General features: G+C 37.6%; 1 protein-coding gene and 1 long non-coding RNA gene across 3 annotated transcripts in view; one reads left to right on the top strand and one right to left on the bottom strand.

Annotated features, from left to right (window-relative positions):
- Positions 1-18,830, bottom strand: part of LOC110257290 — an 87,067-nt gene extending 68,237 nt beyond the window's left edge. Inside the window, exon 1 of the long non-coding RNA XR_002339713.1 lies at positions 18,062-18,830. This is a non-coding gene — a long non-coding RNA (uncharacterized LOC110257290). The remainder of the gene's footprint in view (positions 1-18,061) is intronic.
- ADRA1B (adrenoceptor alpha 1B) overlaps positions 1-19,378 on the top strand; it is a 460,716-nt gene that overhangs the window by 109,899 nt on the left and 331,439 nt on the right. The window lies entirely within an intron of this gene.

The following is a 19,378-nucleotide window of genomic DNA, read 5'->3' as shown; positions in this document are numbered from 1 at the left end:
AAACTTTCCAAATCTAAAGGAAACTGATACCAAGATACAGGAAGCACAGAGGGCCCCAAACAAGTTGAACCCAAATAGGCCCACACCAAGACATATTATAATAAAAATCGCAAAAGTTAAAGATGATGAGAGGATTCTAAAGGCAGCAAGAGAAAAACAAAGCATTAAGTATAAAGGAACCCCCATAAGGCTATCAGCTGGTTTCTCTACAGAAACACTACAGGCCAGAGGGGAGTGGCAAGATGTATTCAAAGTTCTGGAAGGAAAAACCTTGCAGCCTAGAATACTCTATCCAGCAAGAGTATCATTTAAAATACAAGGGAAATAAAGAATTTCTCCAACAAACAAAAGCTGAAAGAGTATAGAAATACTAAACCCATTCTGAAAGAAATACTGAAAGGGCTTCTTTAAATAAAAAGGAAGTAAGAAGAAATAGGATGGAGGAAATCACACCTGGAAAGCAATCACCTAAATAAGGCAGCATATAGATCTAAAAGACAAAAAACAAAAACAAAAACAAAAAAACCCCAAAACTACTGTATAAGCAATGATAAACACAAGGAACAGCAATAGGATGCATATGAAGATATTGAAAAAGGACCACAAAATCATAGAATGTGGGGAAGGAAAGTAAGAAAATATAGATTCATTTTTTTTAATAAAGTGTTTGAGTCTATGTGGCTATCAGGCTAAAGAAAACAGATACAGGAAGGGGTTAACATATTTAAAAAACAGAGCAACCACAAATCAAAACCAAATATTACATTCACAAAAACTAAAAAGAAAAGTACTCAAGCATAAAATAAATGGAAATCATTCAACAAAAAAGAAAGGAAAAAGGAGAAACAGAATCAAATGGAAAACAAGGTTTAAAATGGCAATAAATACATATTTATCAATAATTACCTTAAATATCAATGGACTGAATGCTCCAATCAAAAGAGAGTGGCAGATTGGATAAAAAAGCAAAAACCTACAATCTGCTGTCTACAAGAGACTCACCTTATGGCAAAGGACACATATAGATCGAAAGTGAAGGGATGGGAAAAGATATTTCATGCTAATGGACAAGACAGGAAAGCAGGAGATGCAATCCTCATATCAGACAAAATAGACTTAAAATAAAGGCTGTAAAGAAAGACAAATAAGGACACTATTTAATGGTAAGAGGATCCATTCAAGCAGATATTACAATCATCAATATATATGCCCCTAATATAAGAGCACCCAGATACCTACAACAAATACTAATAGACTTAAAAGTAGAAACTGATGGAAATACAATCATAGTAGGAGACGTTAACACCCCACTCACATCAATGGACAGATGCTCTAGACAGAAAATCAATAAGCAACAGAGATCCTAAATCATACAATGGAAAAATTAGAACTAATTGACATTTTCAGGACATAACATCAAAAAGAAATCAGAATATACATTATTCTCAAGTGTACATAGAACATTCTCAAGGATTTATGACTTACTGGGGCACAAAGCTAACCTCAACAAAATTAAAAGTATAAAAATTATTTCAAGTATCTTCTCTGACCACAATAGAATGAAAGTAGAATTCAACTACAGAAAAGAAATGAGAAAAAACAAACTACATGGAGACTAAACAACATGCTACTAAAGAAACCAGTGTGTCAAAATGCTCAATATCACTGATTATTAGAGAAATGCAAATCAAAACTACCATGAGATACCACCTCACACCAGTCAGAATGGCCGTCATTAACAAGTCCACACATAACAAATGCTGGTGAGGGTGTGGAGAAAAGGGAACCCTCCCGCACTGTTGGTGGGAATGTAAGTTGGTACAACCACTATGGAAAACAGTATGGAGGTACCTCAGAAAACTATACCTAGAACTACCACTCTTGGGCATATATCTGGACAAAACCTTCCTTCCTTAAAAAAGACAAATGCACCCATGTGTTCATTGCAGCATTATTCACAATAGCCACGATATGAAAACAACATAAATGTCCATCGACAGATGATTGGATTAGGATGATGTGGTATAAATACACAATGGAATACTATTCAACTATAAAAAAAGAACAAAATAATGCCATCTGCAGCAACATGGATGGAACTAGAGACTCTCATACTAAGTGAAGTAAGTCAGAAAGAGCATAACATGTGGTGTAGGTCACGGATGCAGCTTGGATCCCGCATTGCTATGGCTCTGGTGTAGGCCAGTGGCTACAGCTCCGATTTGACCCTTAGCCTGGGAACCTCCTTGTGCCACAGGAGCAGCCCAAGAAATGGCAGAAAAGAAAAAAATAAAAGAAAGACAAATACCATCTGATATCACTTATATTTGGAATCTAATATATGGCATAAATGAACCTTTCCACAGAAAAGAAAATCATAAGTCTTGGAGAATAGACTTATGCTTGCCAAGGGGGAGAGGGATGGAGAATTATGGATTGGGAACTTGGGGTTAGTAGATGGAGACTATTGCCTTTGGAATGGATAAGCAACGAGATCCTGCTGTGTAGTGCTGGGAACTATATCTAGTCACTTATGATGGAGCATGATAATGTGAGAAAAAAGAATGTATACATGTATGTGTAACTGGGTCACCATGCTGTACAGTAGAAAATTGACAGAACACTGTAAAGCAGCTGTAATGGAAAAAAACATACACACACACACACCCCCCAATGGGTCAATGAGGAAATCAATAAGGAAATTTAAAAATACCTCGAGACAAATGATAATGAAGACACAACCACTCAAAATCTATGGGATGCCACAAAAGCAGTGCTCAGAGGGAAATTCATAGCAATACAGGCCTTCCTCAAAAAAGAAGAAAAATCTCAAATCAACAACTTAACCCATCGCTTAAATGATTTAGAAAAAGAAGAAAAAATAAAACCTAAAGTCAGCACAAGGAAGGAAATCATGAAGATAAGAGAGGAAAATCAGAGGTTAAAAAAACAATAGGAAAAAAATCAATAAAACCAAGAGCTTGTTTTTGAAAAGGTAAACAAAATTGACAAACCTCTGGCCAAACTAAACAGGAAGAGGAGAAAACCCCCCAAAAAAAAGAAATGAAAAAGGAGAAATCACAACAGATACTGCAGAAATACAAAAAAAAAAAAAACAAACAAACAAACAAAAAAAACTTCTAAGAGAATACTATGAACAATTATATGCCAACAAATTTGACAACCTAGAAGAAATGGACAACTTTCTAGAGACATACAGCCTGCCAAAACTGAATCAAGAAGAAATAGATAAACTGAACAGACCAATCACTAGAGATGAAATTGAATGTAATAAAAACACTCCATACAAATAAAAGTCCAGGACGAGATGGACTCACAAGTGAATTTTACCAAACATACAAAGAGGAACTTACACTCATACTGCTTAAACTTTTCCAAAGTGTTCAAGAAGAAACACTACCAGAGACATTCTATGACACCACCATCACCCTAATACCAAAACCAGACAAAGATACCACCAAAATAGAAAACTATAGGCCAATAACTTTGATGAAGATAGACGCAAAAATTTTCAACAAAATTTTAGCCATCCGAATCCAACAACATACAAAAAAGATCATAAACCATGACCAAGTGTAATTCCTTCCCAGGTTCACAAGGATGGTTCAGCATATGCAAATCAATCAATGTCATACACCACATTAACAAAAGAAAAGTCCAAAAGCACATGATCATCTCAATAGATGCAGAAAAAGCATTTGACAATGTCCAACATCCATTCACGATAAAAACTCTTACCAAAGTGGGGATAGAGGGAACATACCTTAACATAATCAAAGCCATTTATGACAAACCCACAGCAAATATAAGACGCAATGGAGAACAACTTTTGAAAGCCTTCCCACTAAAATCTGCAACAAGCCAAGGATGCCCACTTTCACCACTGTTATTCAACCTAGTATTGGAAGTCCTAACAAGAGCAGTCAGACAAACAAAAGAAAGAAAATGTATCCAAATTGGAAGAGAAGAGGTAAAATTGTCACGGTATGCAGATGACATGTTACTATATACAGAAAACCCTAAGGACTCAACTGAAAAGCTACTTGAACTGATCAACAAATTCAGCAAAGTAGCAGGATATAAGATTAACATTCAGAAATCAGTCACATTTCTGTATACTAACAATGAAATATTAGAAAAGAAATACAAAAATACAATTCCTTTTAAAATTGCACCCAAATAATCAAATACCTGGGAATAAACCTAACCAAGGAGACAAAAGACCTACATGCTGAGAACTGTAAAACATTAATCAAGGAAATTAAAGAGGATGCAAAGAAATGGAAAGATATTCCATGCTCCTGGGTTGGAAAAATTAACATTGTAAAAATGGTCATATTACCCAAAACCATCTACAGATTCAATGCAATCCCTATCAAACTACCCATGACATTTTTCACAGAACTACAACAAACAATCCAAAAATTTACATGGAACCACAAAAGGCCCAGAATCGCCAAAGCAATCCTGAGGAACAAACACCAAGCAGGAGCAATAACTCTCCCAGACGTCAGGCACTATCCCAGAGCCATAGTCATCAAGACAGTGTGGTACTGGTATCAAAACAGACATACAGACCAATGGAACAGAACAGAGAACCCAGAAATAAACCCAGACACCTATGGTCAATTAATCTTTGACAAAGGAGGCAAGAACATAAAATGGGAAAAAGAGAGTCTTTTCAGCAATTGGTGCTGGGAAACCTGGACAGCTGCATGCAAAGCAATGAAACCGGAACACACCCTCACACCCTGCACAAAAATAGACTCAAAATGGCTGAAAGACTTAATGTAAGACAAGACACCCTCAAACTCCAGGAAGAGAACATAGGCACGACATTCTCTGATAGCAACCTTACAAGTGTTTTCTCAGATCAGCCTCCCAAGGCAACCGAAATGAAAGCAAAAAGAAACCAATGGGACCTAATCAAACTGACAAACTTTGGCAAAGCTGAGGAAACCATAAAAACAAAAACAAAAAGACAACTTACAGCATGGGAGACAATAGTTTCAAATGATGCACTGACAAGGCCTTAATCTCTAAAATATACAAACAACTTATACAACTCAACAGCAAAAAAGCCAACAACCCAATGGAAAAATGGGCAAAAGACCTGAATAGACATTTCTCCAAAGAAGACGTACAGATGGCCAACAAGCACATGAAAAAATGCTCAACATCGCTAATTATTTGAGAAATGCAAATCAAAACTACCATGAGATACCACCTCACACCAGTCAGAATGGCCATCACTAACAAGTCCACACATAACAAATGCTGGTGAGGGTGTGGAGAAAAGGGAACCCTCCCGCACTGTTGGTGGGAATGTAAGTTGGTACAACCACTATGGAAAACAGTATGGAGGTACCTCAGAAAACTATACCTAGAACTACCATGTGACCCAGCAATCCCACTCTTGGGCATATATCTGGACAAAATCTTCCTTCCTTAAAAAAGACAAATGCACCCATGTGTTCATTGCAGCATTATTCACAATAGCCACGATATGAAAACAACATAAATGTCCATCGACAGATGATTGGATTAGGATGATGTGGTATAAATACACAATGGAATACTATTCAACTATAAAAAAAGAACAAAATAATGCCATCTGCAGCAACATGGATGGAACTAGAGACTCTCATACTGAGTGAATTAAGTCAGAGAAAGATAAATACCATCTGATATCACTTATATCTGGAATCTAATATATGGCACAGATGAACCTTTCCATGGAAAAGAAAATCGTGGACTTGGAGAACAGACTCATGGTTGCTTAGAGGGATTTGGAGTAGGAGGGACCTGGAATTTAGTGTTAATAGACGCAAACTATTTCCTTTGGAATGGATAAGCACTGGGATCCTGCTGTGTAGCACTTGGAACTATGTCTAATCACTTATGATGGAGCATGCTAATGTGAGAAAAAAAGTGTATACATGTATGTATAACTGGGTAACCATGCTGTACAGTAGAAAATTTATAAGAGCACTCTAAACCAGTTATAATGGAAATAAATGAAAATCATTATATAAAAAAATAAAAATAAAAAATTAATAAGTCCACGCATAACAAATGCTGGTGAGGGTGTGGAGAAAAGGGAACCCTCCTGAACTGTTGGTGGGAAGGTAAATTGGTACAACCACTATGGAAAACAGTATGGAGGTACCTCAGAAAACTATACCTAGAACTACCATGTGACCCAGCAATCCCACTCTTGGGCATATATCTGGACAAAACCTTCCTTCCTTAAAAAAGACAAATGCACCCACATGTTCATTGCAGCACTATTCACAAGAGTCAAGATTTGGAAAGGTCCCATTGGTTTATTTTTGCTCTTATTTCTATTGCTTTGGGAGACTGACCTGAGAAAATATTCATGATGTTGATGTCAGAGAGTGTTTTGCCTATGTTCTCTTCCTGGAGTTTGATGGTATCCTATCCTATATTTAAGTCTTTCAGCCATTTTGAGTTTATTTTTGTGCAGGGTGTGAGGGTGTGTTCCGGTTTCATTGCTTTGCATGCAGCTGTCCAGGTTTCCCAGCACCAATTGCTGAATAGACTGTCTTTTTCCCATTTTATGTTCTTGCCTCCTTTGTCAAAGATTAATTGACCATAGGTGTCAGGGTTTATTTCTGGGTTCTCTGTTCTGCTCCTTTGGTCGGTCTGTCTGTCTGTCTTGATGCCAGTACCAGACTGTTTTGATGACTGTGGCTTTGTAATATTTTTTGAAGTCTGGGAGAGTTATTGCTCCTGCTTGGTATTTGTTTCTCAGGATTGCTTTGGCGATTCTGGGTCTTTTGTTGTTCCATATAAATTTTTGGATTGTTTGTTGTAGTTCTGCAAAAAATGTCATGGGTAATTTGATAGGGATTGCATTGAATCTGTAGATTGCTTTGGGTAGTATGGCCATTTTTGCAATATTGATGTTTCCCTCACACCAGTCCAAATGGCCCTCATTAATAAGTCCACAAATAACAAGTGCTGGAGGGGCTGTGGAGAAAAGGGAACCCTCCTGAACTGTTGGTGGGAATGTAAACTGGTACAGCCACTATGGAGAACAGTTTGGAGATACCTTAGAAATCTATACATAGAACTTCCATATGACCCTGCAATCCCACTCTTGGGCATATATCCAACAAAACTCTACTTAAAAGAGACACATACACCCGCATGTTCATTGCAGCACTATTCACAATAGCCAGGACATGGAAACAACCCAGATGTCCATCAACAGATGATTGGATTTGGAAGATGTGGTATATATACACAATGGAATACTACTCATACATAAAAAAGGATGACATAATGCCATTTGCAGCAACATGGATGGAACTAGAGAATCTCATACTGAGTGAAGTAAGTCAGAAAGAGAAAGACAAATACCACCTGATATCACTTATATCAGGAGTCTAATATAGGGCACAGATGAACCTTTCCATGGAAAAGAAACTCTTTAACTTGGAGAACAGACTCATGGTTGCCAAGAGAGAGGGTGAGGGAGTAGGAGGGAGTGGGAGATTGGGGTTAATAGATGCATACTATAGCTTTTGGAATGATAAGCCCTGGGATCCTGCTGTATAGCAGTGGGAACTATGTATGGTCACCTGTCATGGAGGATTATAATGTGAGAAAAAGGAAAGTATACGTGTTTGTGTGACTCAGTCACTTTCCTGTGCAGCTGAAAATTGACAACATTATAAATCAGCTATCATGGAAAAAATAAAAATCATTATAAAATATAAAAATATTTTAAAAAATTAAAAAAAGAGGACCCCAGATTACTACACCCTTCCACTAAGTGCTCAGCTCCCAGAGTGGGAGTGTTACTCTCAAAGATGCAGGCCGTTGTCTCTACCCCCGGCTCCAGAACTCTGGTTCTAAGATTCTCTCTGGGGGAGAAATGGACCATAAAATAGCACCTGATTTCTTCCCAAAGGAAACAACTTTGTTTGCAATATTGTGGTGTTCAAGCCAAATGGTGCTCTCAAAAACAGTGGAAGTAAAGATGAAAAGCAATTGGGAGGACATTCCTAGTTTCGAAGAAGATACAAGCTAAACTGCAGGCTGACTATATTGTTGGACAGACCTAGGAAGGTCAACTGGGAGGATCCTTCCTGGAGCCAGAACAAATGCCATACACTGACCTCAGGAATGGTTTCTTCAAGGGAGCATCTCTGTTTGGATTAGTGTGCAGAGAAGTTTATGTTCAAGAGCATTATTCAAAACAATAGATAAATCAGCTGGCAATCAGTAGAACCTTACATCTGGGTGTGGCCCAAGAAAGAGATGAAGAACACTCTGAGAAACTGTTATCACCTAGAGTGACTGTAAGCATACCCAGAATTGTGCCCTCCTGAGTTTCAACATAAGAGTGTTAAAACTGTGATGGAGTGGGCGTGCAGGGGGATATACTTCACTAAAACAAACCAGCCAATCACTAATCAAGTAAATAACAATAATAGCATTAAGAGATAAGGAAGTACACAATACATTATGTAAAATGTCCAGTTTCCAATAAAAAGTGAGACAAGCAGAGAAACAATGAATTATAATACATTTACTGGAAAAGAAAGTAGATGACAGAAACTACCTGGGAAAGTGACCAGATTTGGGGTTTCACTGAAAAAGTCTTCAAAGTAACCATTACAGATACATTCAAAGAATTAAAGTAAACCATAATTAAAGAAGGAAGATACAGTGACAATGTTGTACCAAATAGAGAATATTGGTAAAGAGGTAGAAATTATGATAAAAAATTCATGGAAATTTTGGAACTGGGAATTGCAATACCTGAAATAAAAAATTCACTAGAGGAACCAGTACTAGATTTGAATTGGCAGGAATAATAATTAGAGAACTTGATATAAATCAATCAATTTATATTCAATGCAAAGAGAGAAAAGGATGAAGAAAAATGAACAGAGCTTCAGATAAATGTGGAACACCATTAGGTGCAGTAACATATACATAATGGAAATGTCAGAATGAGAGGAGAGAGAAACACACAAAAAAATTAAGAATAATGCCCGGAAACTTCCACAGTTTATTGCAAAACGCTAATCTACACATCCTGGAAGTTCAGTGAACTCCAACAGGCTAAACCCAAAGAGGATTACAAACATCCAAATCATAGTAAAAATGCTCATAGTCAAAAACGAGGGGAAAAAATGTTGAAAGCAGCAAAAGCAAAAGGAGTCATTACTTACAGGGGAACCACAGTAAGATTAACAGCTGACTTCTCAGTAGAAACAAAAGGAAGCCAGAAGACAATGGGATAACATGTTCAAAGAAAAAAAACCTGTCAGTCAAGAACCCTATACTTTAAAAAGCAATCTTTCAAAAAGATGAAGGGGAGGGAAGAAAAACAAAATCCTTAAATAGTCCCAGATAAACAAAAATGGGGAGAATTTGTTGCTAGCAGACTCAGATTATAAGAAATACTAAAGGAAGTTCTTCAGGCTGAAAGGAAAGGATCCTGAATGGTATTTCAAATCCACACACAAAAATCCAAAGATCATCCAAAAAAGTAATTAGGTAATTATAAGGGACAGTATTAATGCTTATTTTCTCCTTTTTTTCTGTTAACTTATGCATACTGAGGAGGAAGATCCTGCTGCCAGTCCCAAGTAAGGATTCCCACTATGTGAAGGATGGCAAAGATAATAGCAATACCAGTCACAGTAGAGCCCACAGATCTTGGCCACTGCATCTTCTGCAAATTTGGAGTCACCAAGGAGAACTCAGCACAGGTTCTGGTTGAAACAACACTTAACTCACAAAAAGGAGAAAACATACAGCAAGATCAGCATCTGTGGTATGTCCTGATCTTACATGGCTAGTGGGTCCTTTGAAAGAGCTGATAAAGGGTGTTGGAGTGTGTGCTCCCCCTGTCATGCTAGAGTTTAACACCTGTTCTCTCCCCCTGGGGGAAAGATATACTAGTGCAGCTGGCTGGGTGGGTGCTATATTGATGCATTCACTTAAGCAATACAAGGAAGTTCACTATATAAACAGAACAGAAGAAAGATTTTTTTTTCTAATAGAAGAAGAATGAGAGACCAAGCAATAGCTTGGCCCCTAGCCACCATGCAAAGGAATGTTCCATGCTCAGGGCACTATTTCAGAAATCCCAGGGAAGGGCAACACATCACAGAATCGCTGCTTCCCCAACAGTATAAAAAGCAGTCACACAACCAAATATGTATAAAATATATTGTTGGACTGAAACATAGAGAAATATATTTATTTTTTTTAACTTAATGATTTTTCTTTTTTCCATTACAGTTGATTTACAGTGTTCTGTCACTTTCTATTGTACAGCAAAGTGACCCAGTCACACATACATACACACACACATATATATATATATTCTTTTTTTCACCTTATCTTCCATCATGTTCCATCACAAGCAACTAGATATACTTTCCTGAGCTACACAGCAGGATCTCATTGCTTATCCATTCCGAAGGAAATAGTTTGCGTCTATTAACCCCAAATTCTCAGTCCATCCCATTCCCTCCCCTTCCCCCTTGGCAACCACGAGTCTGTTCTCCAAGTCCACGATTTTCTTTTCCATGGAAAGGTTCATCTGTGCCCTATATTAGACTCCGGATATAAGTGATATCAGGTGGTATTTGTCTTTCTCTTTCTGACTTACTTCACTTAGTATGAGAGTCTCTAGTTCCATCCATGTTGCTGCAGATGGCATTATTTTGTTCTTTTTTTATAGTTGAATAGTATTCCATTGTGTATTTATACCACATCATCCTAATCCAATCATCTGTCGATGGACATTTATGTTGTTTTCATATCGTGGCTATTGTGAATAATGCTGCAATGAACACATGGGTGCATTTGTCTTTTTTAAGGAAGGAAGATTTTGTCCAGATATATGCCCAAGAGTGGGATTGCTGGGTCACATGGTAGTTCTAGGTATAGTTTTCTGAGGTACCTCCATACTGTTTTCCATAGTGGTTGTACCAACTTACATTCCCACCAACAGTGCGGGAGGGTTCCCTTTTCTCCACACCCTCACCAGCATTTGTTATGTGTGGACTTGTTAATGACGGCCATTCTGACTGGTGTGAGGTGGTATCTCATGGTAGTTTTGATTTGCATTTCTCAAATAATTAGCGATGTTGAGCATTTTTTCATGTGCTTGTTGGCCATCTGTACGTCTTCTTTGGAGAAATGTCTATTCAGGTCTTTTGCCCATTTTTCCATTGGGTTGTTGGCTTTTTTGCTGTTGAGTTGTATAAGTTGTTTGTATATTTTAGAGATTAAGGCCTTGTCAGTTGCATCATTTGAAACTATTGTCTCCCATGCTGTAAGTTGTCTTTTTGTTTTTGTTTTTATGGTTTCCTCAGCTTTGCCAAAGTTTGTCAGTTTGATTAGGTCCCATTGGTTTCTTTTTGCTTTCATTTCGGTTGCCTTGGGAGGCTGATCTGAGAAAACACTTGTAAGGTTGCTATCAGAGAATGTCGTGCCTATGTTCTCTTCCTGGAGTTTGAGGGTGTCTTGTCTTACATTAAGTCTTTCAGCCATTTTGAGTCTATTTTTGTGCAGGGTGTGAGGGTGTGTTCCGGTTTCATTGCTTTGCATGCAGCTGTCCAGGTTTCCCAGCACCAATTGCTGAAAAGACTCTCTTTTTCCCATTTTATGTTCTTGCCTCCTTTGTCAAAGATTAATTGACCATAGGTGTCTGGGTTTATTTCTGGGTTCTCTGTTCTGTTCCATTGGTCTGTATGTCTGTTTTGATACCAGTACCACACTGTCTTGATGACTATGGCTCTGGGATAGTGCCTGACGTCTGGGAGAGTTATTGCTCCTGCTTGGTGTTTGTTCCTCAGGATTGCTTTGGCGATTCTGGGCCTTTTGTGGTTCCATGTAAATTTTTGGATTGTTTGTTGTAGTTCTGTGAAAAATGTCATGGGTAGTTTGATAGGGATTGCATTGAATCTGTAGATGGTTTTGGGTAATATGACCATTTTTACAATGTTAATTTTTCCAACCCAGGAGCATGGAATAACTTTCCATTTCTTTGCATCCTCTTTAATTTCCTTGATTAATGTTTTACAGTTCTCAGCATGTAAGTCTTTTGTCTCCTTGGTTAGGTTTATTCCTAACTATTTATTTTTTTAGGGTGTGATTTTAAAAATTATTGTATTTTTGTAAGTAATACAATATATTTGAAATGTATTTGCCAATAACAGTACAAAAGAGAGTGGGAGCAAAGCTGTATTCAGCCAAGGAAATGTTTACAGATGATAAAATGATATTTATAATAATGTATTTTTGGCTTTATATCATTAATAAATGTGTATAGATTTGTAGATATCCACAAAAAGGGGAAAATGAATAAAGCTATATAGAAATAACATTTCTATGTATAATCAGACTTAAGCTAGTGTAACCATGAAGCTTATTTCATACAGTAGAAAAAAAATGTATTGGTTAAATAACTATTAAAAAAGTAAGTTATAATGTAAATAGTAAATAAGAAACAAAATTTTAAAAGTCAATTTAAATGTTTCATTCAAAAATATTCACTTAATGCAGAAAAAAGCAGTGAATAAAGAATATAAGAACAAAAATACAGGAGATACATCAAATATAAACAGTAAAATGACAGACATAAATCTGATTATATCAATAAGAACATTAAATGTAAATGGATTAAACAATCAAAAGGAATTGATTGTCAGATTGGATGAAAAAAATAAGATCAAGCCATATGTTATCTATAAGAGGCATGGCTGTAGCTTCAAAAAGATAAATAGATTGAAAGTAAAAGGTTAGAAAAAGCTAATATCATGCAATTAGCAACCATAAGAAAGCTGGAGTGGTGTATCAATATCAGACAAAATAGACTCCAAAGCAAGAAATGTTACTAGAGATAAACAGAGACAGTTTAAAATGATTAAAGGATCAATCCTCCAGTATAATATAATAATTATAAACATGTAGTAACAGAGAACCATGTACAGGAAGCATAATGTGACAAAAATGGGTGGAGAAATAGACAATTCAATGATGATAGTTGGAGACTTAGCACTTTATCTTCAATAATGAGTAGAACAATTGAACAGAAGAACAGCAAGAAAATACAAGACTTGAACATGACAAATCAACTAAACCTAACAGGCATTTATAGTATGCTCCACCCAACAACAACAGAATATATATTCTTCTCAAGTGTACAGGAAATATTTTCCAGGATAGACCATAAGCTATGTGAAATTAGAAACCAGTAACAAAAAAAAAGGGGGAAACTCATAAATACGTGAAGAGTAAACAACACATTCCTAAACCAGTGGGTCAGAGAAAAACTCAAAATGAAAATCAGAAAATACTTTGAGATGAATGAAAATGTAGACACAACATACTAGAATTTATATAATGCAGGTAAAGCATGGCTTAGAGGGAAGCTTATAGCTGCAAATGCCTATATTAAGAGAGAAGAAAAATTCCAAATCAGTAACTTAATCTTCTACTTTAGGGTATTGGGAAAATGATGAACAAACCAAACCTAAAGAAAGAAGAGGGAAGAAAATATTAAATACTAGAGCAAAATGAAGAATAGAAAAACAATAAAGAAAATCAATGAAACCAAAATTTATTTTTTCAAAAACATTGACAGAATTTACAAACTTTTATCCAGATTGATGAAGAAAAAATAACACTCAGGTTACTAGAATCAGAAATGAGAGGACATCACTATCAACCTTACAAAAATAACAAGGAGTGTGAAGGAATACTATGAACAATTGCATGCCCATAAATTAGGTTACTTAGAATAGATGAATTCCTAGCAAGGCACACACACATGAATACATAGGACTCAAAAAGAAGTAGTCTGAGTAGACCTGTAGCAAGTTAAGAGATTGAAATAATAATAATAATAATACCCCCAAAGATAACTCCAGGCCCAGATGATTTTGCTGCTGAGTTCTACCAAACATTTATAAAAGAATTAATATAAACTCTTCACAAACTCTTTCAAAAGACAGAGGAGAATAAAATATCTCCAAACTCATTTTATGAGGCCCGTGTTACCCTGACACCAAAGTTATACAAAGACATTACATGAAAAGAAAATGAGAGACCACTGTATTTGACAAATATGGATGCAAAAATCCTCAACAAAACACTAGAAAACTGAATCTCACACCATATGAAATGCAGTGTGCCATTTTGCTTGTTGCCTCCCTATCGCAAAATGGAAGCTCCAACTCTACACATCACATCTATGCTCAAGGCAGGAAAAAAAGGGGGGTAGTACAAGCATTTCATTTTCTTGTATGAGTACTCTTACTTGTATCTTTTGTAAAAACCAGTCGTTTCCAAAAGTTTCTCAGCAGACTTTCACATTTATTTATATTATTGGAGAAAACTGGGTCTTTTGGTCACCCCCTAGATACAAGTGAAAATGGGGAAAAGGCTGAGTAGTAAAAGTGAAAGAATGTCAAGGTTGGCTTACAACAATCATGATTCATCTTTTGAGGCTGGAAAAAGTCCTCCCTTGAACAGAATCAGGATTCTCTTAGCAGGCAGGAAGCTGGGTAGGCTTCTCACAGCATTTGCCACAACTACCATGCCATATTTTTTTCCCAAACCCTTGTGTCCTCAGATTCTAACCTGTGTCATCCTTACAGCCTGCATGGTAGCCATGTAGGTTCTGTGTTAAAGTTAGACTCTGATAGGTGAGTGGCTCAGAGTGCCCTATAGAATTTTCTACAGTGTGTTTCTTGGAATGAAAACTGGATTCTGTGGTCAAAACCTTTAGGGGAAATATTATGTTTAAAACTTGGTGTTTAAGCTAGGGTTATCGTTTGCTGAGTACCTCTCATAAGACAAGAACTGTGTGAGGTGCCTTAGAAGTCCTATCTCGTGTAATCTTGGTAACCCTATGACATAGGTTCTGCTGCAATCATCTCATTTTTACAGATAGAAGTCCAAGTTTTGACAGGTTAAATAGCTTTTTCAATGATGTACAGCTGTTAAGTGACAGAACCAGTATTCAGATCAGGGGACTCTCTTCCCACAGCCAATACTCTTTATGAAAGATTGCCACAAAGCTAAAAAGATTGCCTTGTTCCAGGACTTCTCAGGGCCTTTACTGTACTAGAATGTGTTGTGTAAAATAAAATGTATTAGAACTTCCAAGAGGAAGGTCTAAGTTATTGACCATGGAAATCTCTATTCATCAACTATCTAGCAGGACTTTGAAGGATTAGTGTCCTGAGTAACACAGTCCCGCAAATACTGGTGTAGTGAAAAAACATTGAACCACGAATTAGAAAACATGGGTTCTCTCTGCCATTCCCCAACCTACTTCCCTGGTTCTTCTAGCTAATTCTTAACTGCCTCTTAAAAATTCACCATCTCGTTTCAGCATATCATCTCCAGATAGCTTTTCTGGATCTCCAGGCCTGATTTTCGTGTTCCATCCTATGATTAGATACTGCTCTCTGCAGTGATTTCCCAACAGGGAGAAAATGCCCCCTCTCCAGAAGCAGTAACAATGATTGGAGACATTTTTAGTTGTCAAAACTGGTGTAGGGGCAGGGTGCCATGGGCATTTGATGAGTAGAGGCCAGGGATACTGAGCATCATAAAATTAATAGGGCAACCCTCCCCCATGACTGAGAATTAGCCAGCCCATGTCAAGCATGCTGATGCTGAGCAATCCTGATCTATGTTTATTTGAAACATATTACCTAGCACACTGCCTGAATCTGGTATTTATTTGTCTGTGTTGATCCCTCACCCATTGTCAGTTTCCTGACTAGAAATCAGGATTTCTCAGGTCACAGGCAGGTCTTAACATCAACCACTTAAGTAAGGGGTGAAAAGTTGTAGTAGGTTCATTTGGGAGTATCTATCTTACACATGGCTCCCATTCTTGAACACTGCTGCATGTGAAATTGATCCCAGAAGTAAGTTTGTACCACATGACTCTTCTTTTGTCCTAATCATTGGAACAGAGGTAGATATGAGCCCATCACATTTACTCTCCAGGGAATTTAGGTTTGACACTGAGAGGAACTAGTCAGCCTCTGCTGGTTCTTTTGAACTTGAGGCTTATCAAGCAGCCATCTTTGCCACAGTATGTGAAAAAATCTGATCAAAGGAAGAAAATGAATCCATTGCAGATGGGTACCGACACAAGAGAATGTGGCATTCTGGAGACAGTATCCCTGGTTCCTAATGGCTTTCGATTTGCTGGTTCCACTTGATACCAGGAGCATTCCTCTTGTACTTTCTTTCTATGGTTCCATTCATATACCCTTATAAGAAAAAAGAAAAAAAACTCCCTCTCTTATATGTTTGTCCAAGTGGGTTTCTGTTTATATGCTACCAAAAAGTGTTGATTAAGCTACAAGTCAGGAAATATAATGCAGTTTTCTTAGCCTTTAGTATAAGTTTCTTCCTTTCCCCCAAACGTGAAAGTTTGGAGGAGAAAAGAAATAGATCAGAGAGAGTGTATGAAATGGACATTAGAAGTCAGCTCTATAGTTGCATTTTCAACTACAAAGGGTAGCTGGAAAGGCCATCCCTATTTTTAGATGATTACCCAGAAAGATGTGACTAATGCCTGGGGGGCTTGCTTTAGACTCTAAACTATATAATGCTACAGAAGCCTGAGTTTGCCTCTGTAAATGAAAGGCATTAACAATCTACTCCAGTTTCAATACATCAAAAGAGGCTTGTGGAGACAATTATTTGCTCAAGGGGCACATGACCTTGTTGGACCTGACATTCATTTTCTCTTCCTTTGAAAACAATTAAAATTACATAGTTGAAATTGTGCACACTCTTTTGCTTCTTGATGACTACCACAAAGAAATAATAATAATGTTAATAATAAGTGGCTGTTAATTTGAAATAGACTTCTGGAGTCTTTTTTAAAAAAAGGGAAAGAGGCAAAATGAAAACTTCTCTGGATGTACAAAGGTTTCCGGATATGGCCATGTAAACCTGAAGCACCCTTGGCTGTGATGGCTGGAAAAGCACAGGAAATAGTAGCTACAGTGGATGGTGTTAGCCTGGCCATCAAGTTTGAGTTCTGTGGTTGGCTCCAAGTTGGCCCAAGAACAGATTCTGTCAACAGTGTGTTTTCATACAGGGCCAGCCATTTCCCTGAAGCAGGCCGACCCTCTGCTTATTCCTTGACCTCCGCCCACAAATCTGGGATGGTTTTCTAGAGAAATAGCTGTTACATTCCCCTGCCTATTTTGTCCTTGATTTTCACAGCACAAATGCCAAGAAACATTCACACAATGGATTAAGGTACCTCTGAGATCGCTACTGTGCTCAATGGCAGACTGCGTATTTGCAAAAGCTTGCCTACGTCTTTGTCAACACACGCCATTTGTTCTTTTTCTTTACCTATCAAAATTCCACCCCTTATTATTTGAGGCAAGGGGTAGGAGAGGAGGGCCCTACTGACCTTTGTTTCCAGACCTCAAAATAATTTTTTCTTAATTTATTTGCTTTGGTGATCCCCAACTCCAGGCACCTTCCTTCTTGGTGCTGGTTGAATTATAATTCTTTTTTTAAAAAAAAATCCTATTTTCTTACAGCTTTTATTTTAGGCTATAGATCTTCATAGGTATAGAGTGTATTAGGCAAGCCCTTGGTTTGGCACATCTTTGCTTTCTGCTTCCTAAACCTTCAGTGTCAGGATTAGATGTGGAATAACGAGTTTAGATCATTTTATTAACTTTGTAATTAAACAAAAATCTCAGATTCAGAAAATTTTCTATTGGCATGAAAGAATTTTTTACATTGATTAAAAGAAAGTATAGGAAAGAATAAGATGATTTCTTGGATTATTTCTAGCCAATAATCGGAGTCAGGATTTCTTTGACTCTGAAGAAAAATCCCAATGCTGGCTCACTCACACTTCTCTTTCAGAAGCCTCTATTAGAATGTGGACAAGCAGGAGTGGGGGAGGTCTGTAATTTTAATGGGACTGCAGAGAGTACTTTAAAAAATTGAGCATTTCCATGAGAACAAATATAATAGCTCCTACCTGATGTCATAAGCATTTGTTCTCTTTAAGAATCCAGGCGTGCAGGCAAGTTTTTCTGACGTAGGAGATGACTGGGTCCTTCAGGACACTGAAGGGTGTCACTTGCAGGGCACTGTCGGCTCCCTGCTTTGTGACTTTCCATGAGTCTGGGCTTTGATTTGATGTTGCTTCTCTAAAGCCACGGACATTGCAGCCAGGCAGTGACTCAAGCAGATGGCTGACTGTGACAAGCCTCTTCTGATTGGTAATAAAAATACCAGAAGCTACACTGCATTGTGTACAAATACGTGAGGCTATTGCAGATTCCTTTGTATATCTGGATTCTATTTTGAGAGTGGGTTGATCTTTTCCATGCACAACCCTCACAGAATGAGCAAGCACGCCAGGTGTGTGTCTGAAGCATCTACTGCAGTTTGTGAGAGTCAAGATTTTTTTTTTTAATCAGCCTTCTAAACCTTATTTTTCCCCTCTAAGGTTTCTGACAGGCTGTGCATGGTTTGGGGATAGGAGAGAGAAAAATTTCGATCTTCTTATACCATCAGAGATACTCCCAAATTGAATGACTAACTCACCCTGTATTGCCTCTCTCTTCCCTTCAGAGATGCTGCTAATGAACAAAACAATGAGGAAGCGTAGAATTGAGGGTGGGAGCAGACCTTTGGGCAGGAAATCCATTCCCTGGGCAATAAGTCCAGTCAAGAGTTGATTTTGAACTTACTTTGCTTAGGTTATTGCGTTTGGTCATGGACATTTCAGCATCAGCATCACCTGGGGCACTTTTACAAAAATGCAAATTCCAAGGCCATGCCTTCCGAGGTCCTAATTGAGCATGTTTAGACTGGAACCAGGGCATCTTTATTTTGAAAAAGAAGCCTAGATGATTCTAACCTGCTACTTCTGCATTAAAATGTAATATGATTAAGTTTATAAGTCAGAGGGCCAATTGCAACCCTGAGTCAGCTAACTGCTAACTCTGTGGCCTCAATCTGCCAATCATATGGATTGTGGGTGGGACAGAGAGGAGCAGTGGGATGGAGAGAAAAGATAGTAGATATAGTAGATGAGGGGTCTGAAGGTTCCATTTCTAGTCCTTGTTTTGTCATTTATTAGCCATGTGACCTTGGGCAAATGTCACTGGGAGGCTCAGTGTCTCATCTGTAGAATTCATGCCCTGCTTACCTCATTGGGTCAGGAGGATCAAATGAGAAATAACTTTCTAAAACATTGCATGTTAGAATCACAGTATTTTTATAAAGAAGCAGTATTTTCCTCTTTGAATCTAATGATGGCATACTCATACTCAGCATCCCCAGACCC

The sequence above is a fragment of the Sus scrofa genome, chromosome 16, assembly GCF_000003025.6.
Source record: "Sus scrofa isolate TJ Tabasco breed Duroc chromosome 16, Sscrofa11.1, whole genome shotgun sequence".
In the NCBI taxonomy this organism is placed as follows: Eukaryota; Metazoa; Chordata; class Mammalia; order Artiodactyla; family Suidae; genus Sus; species Sus scrofa.
Note: the sequence above shows the minus strand (reverse complement) of the source record. Positions and strands in the feature narration are given on the sequence as shown.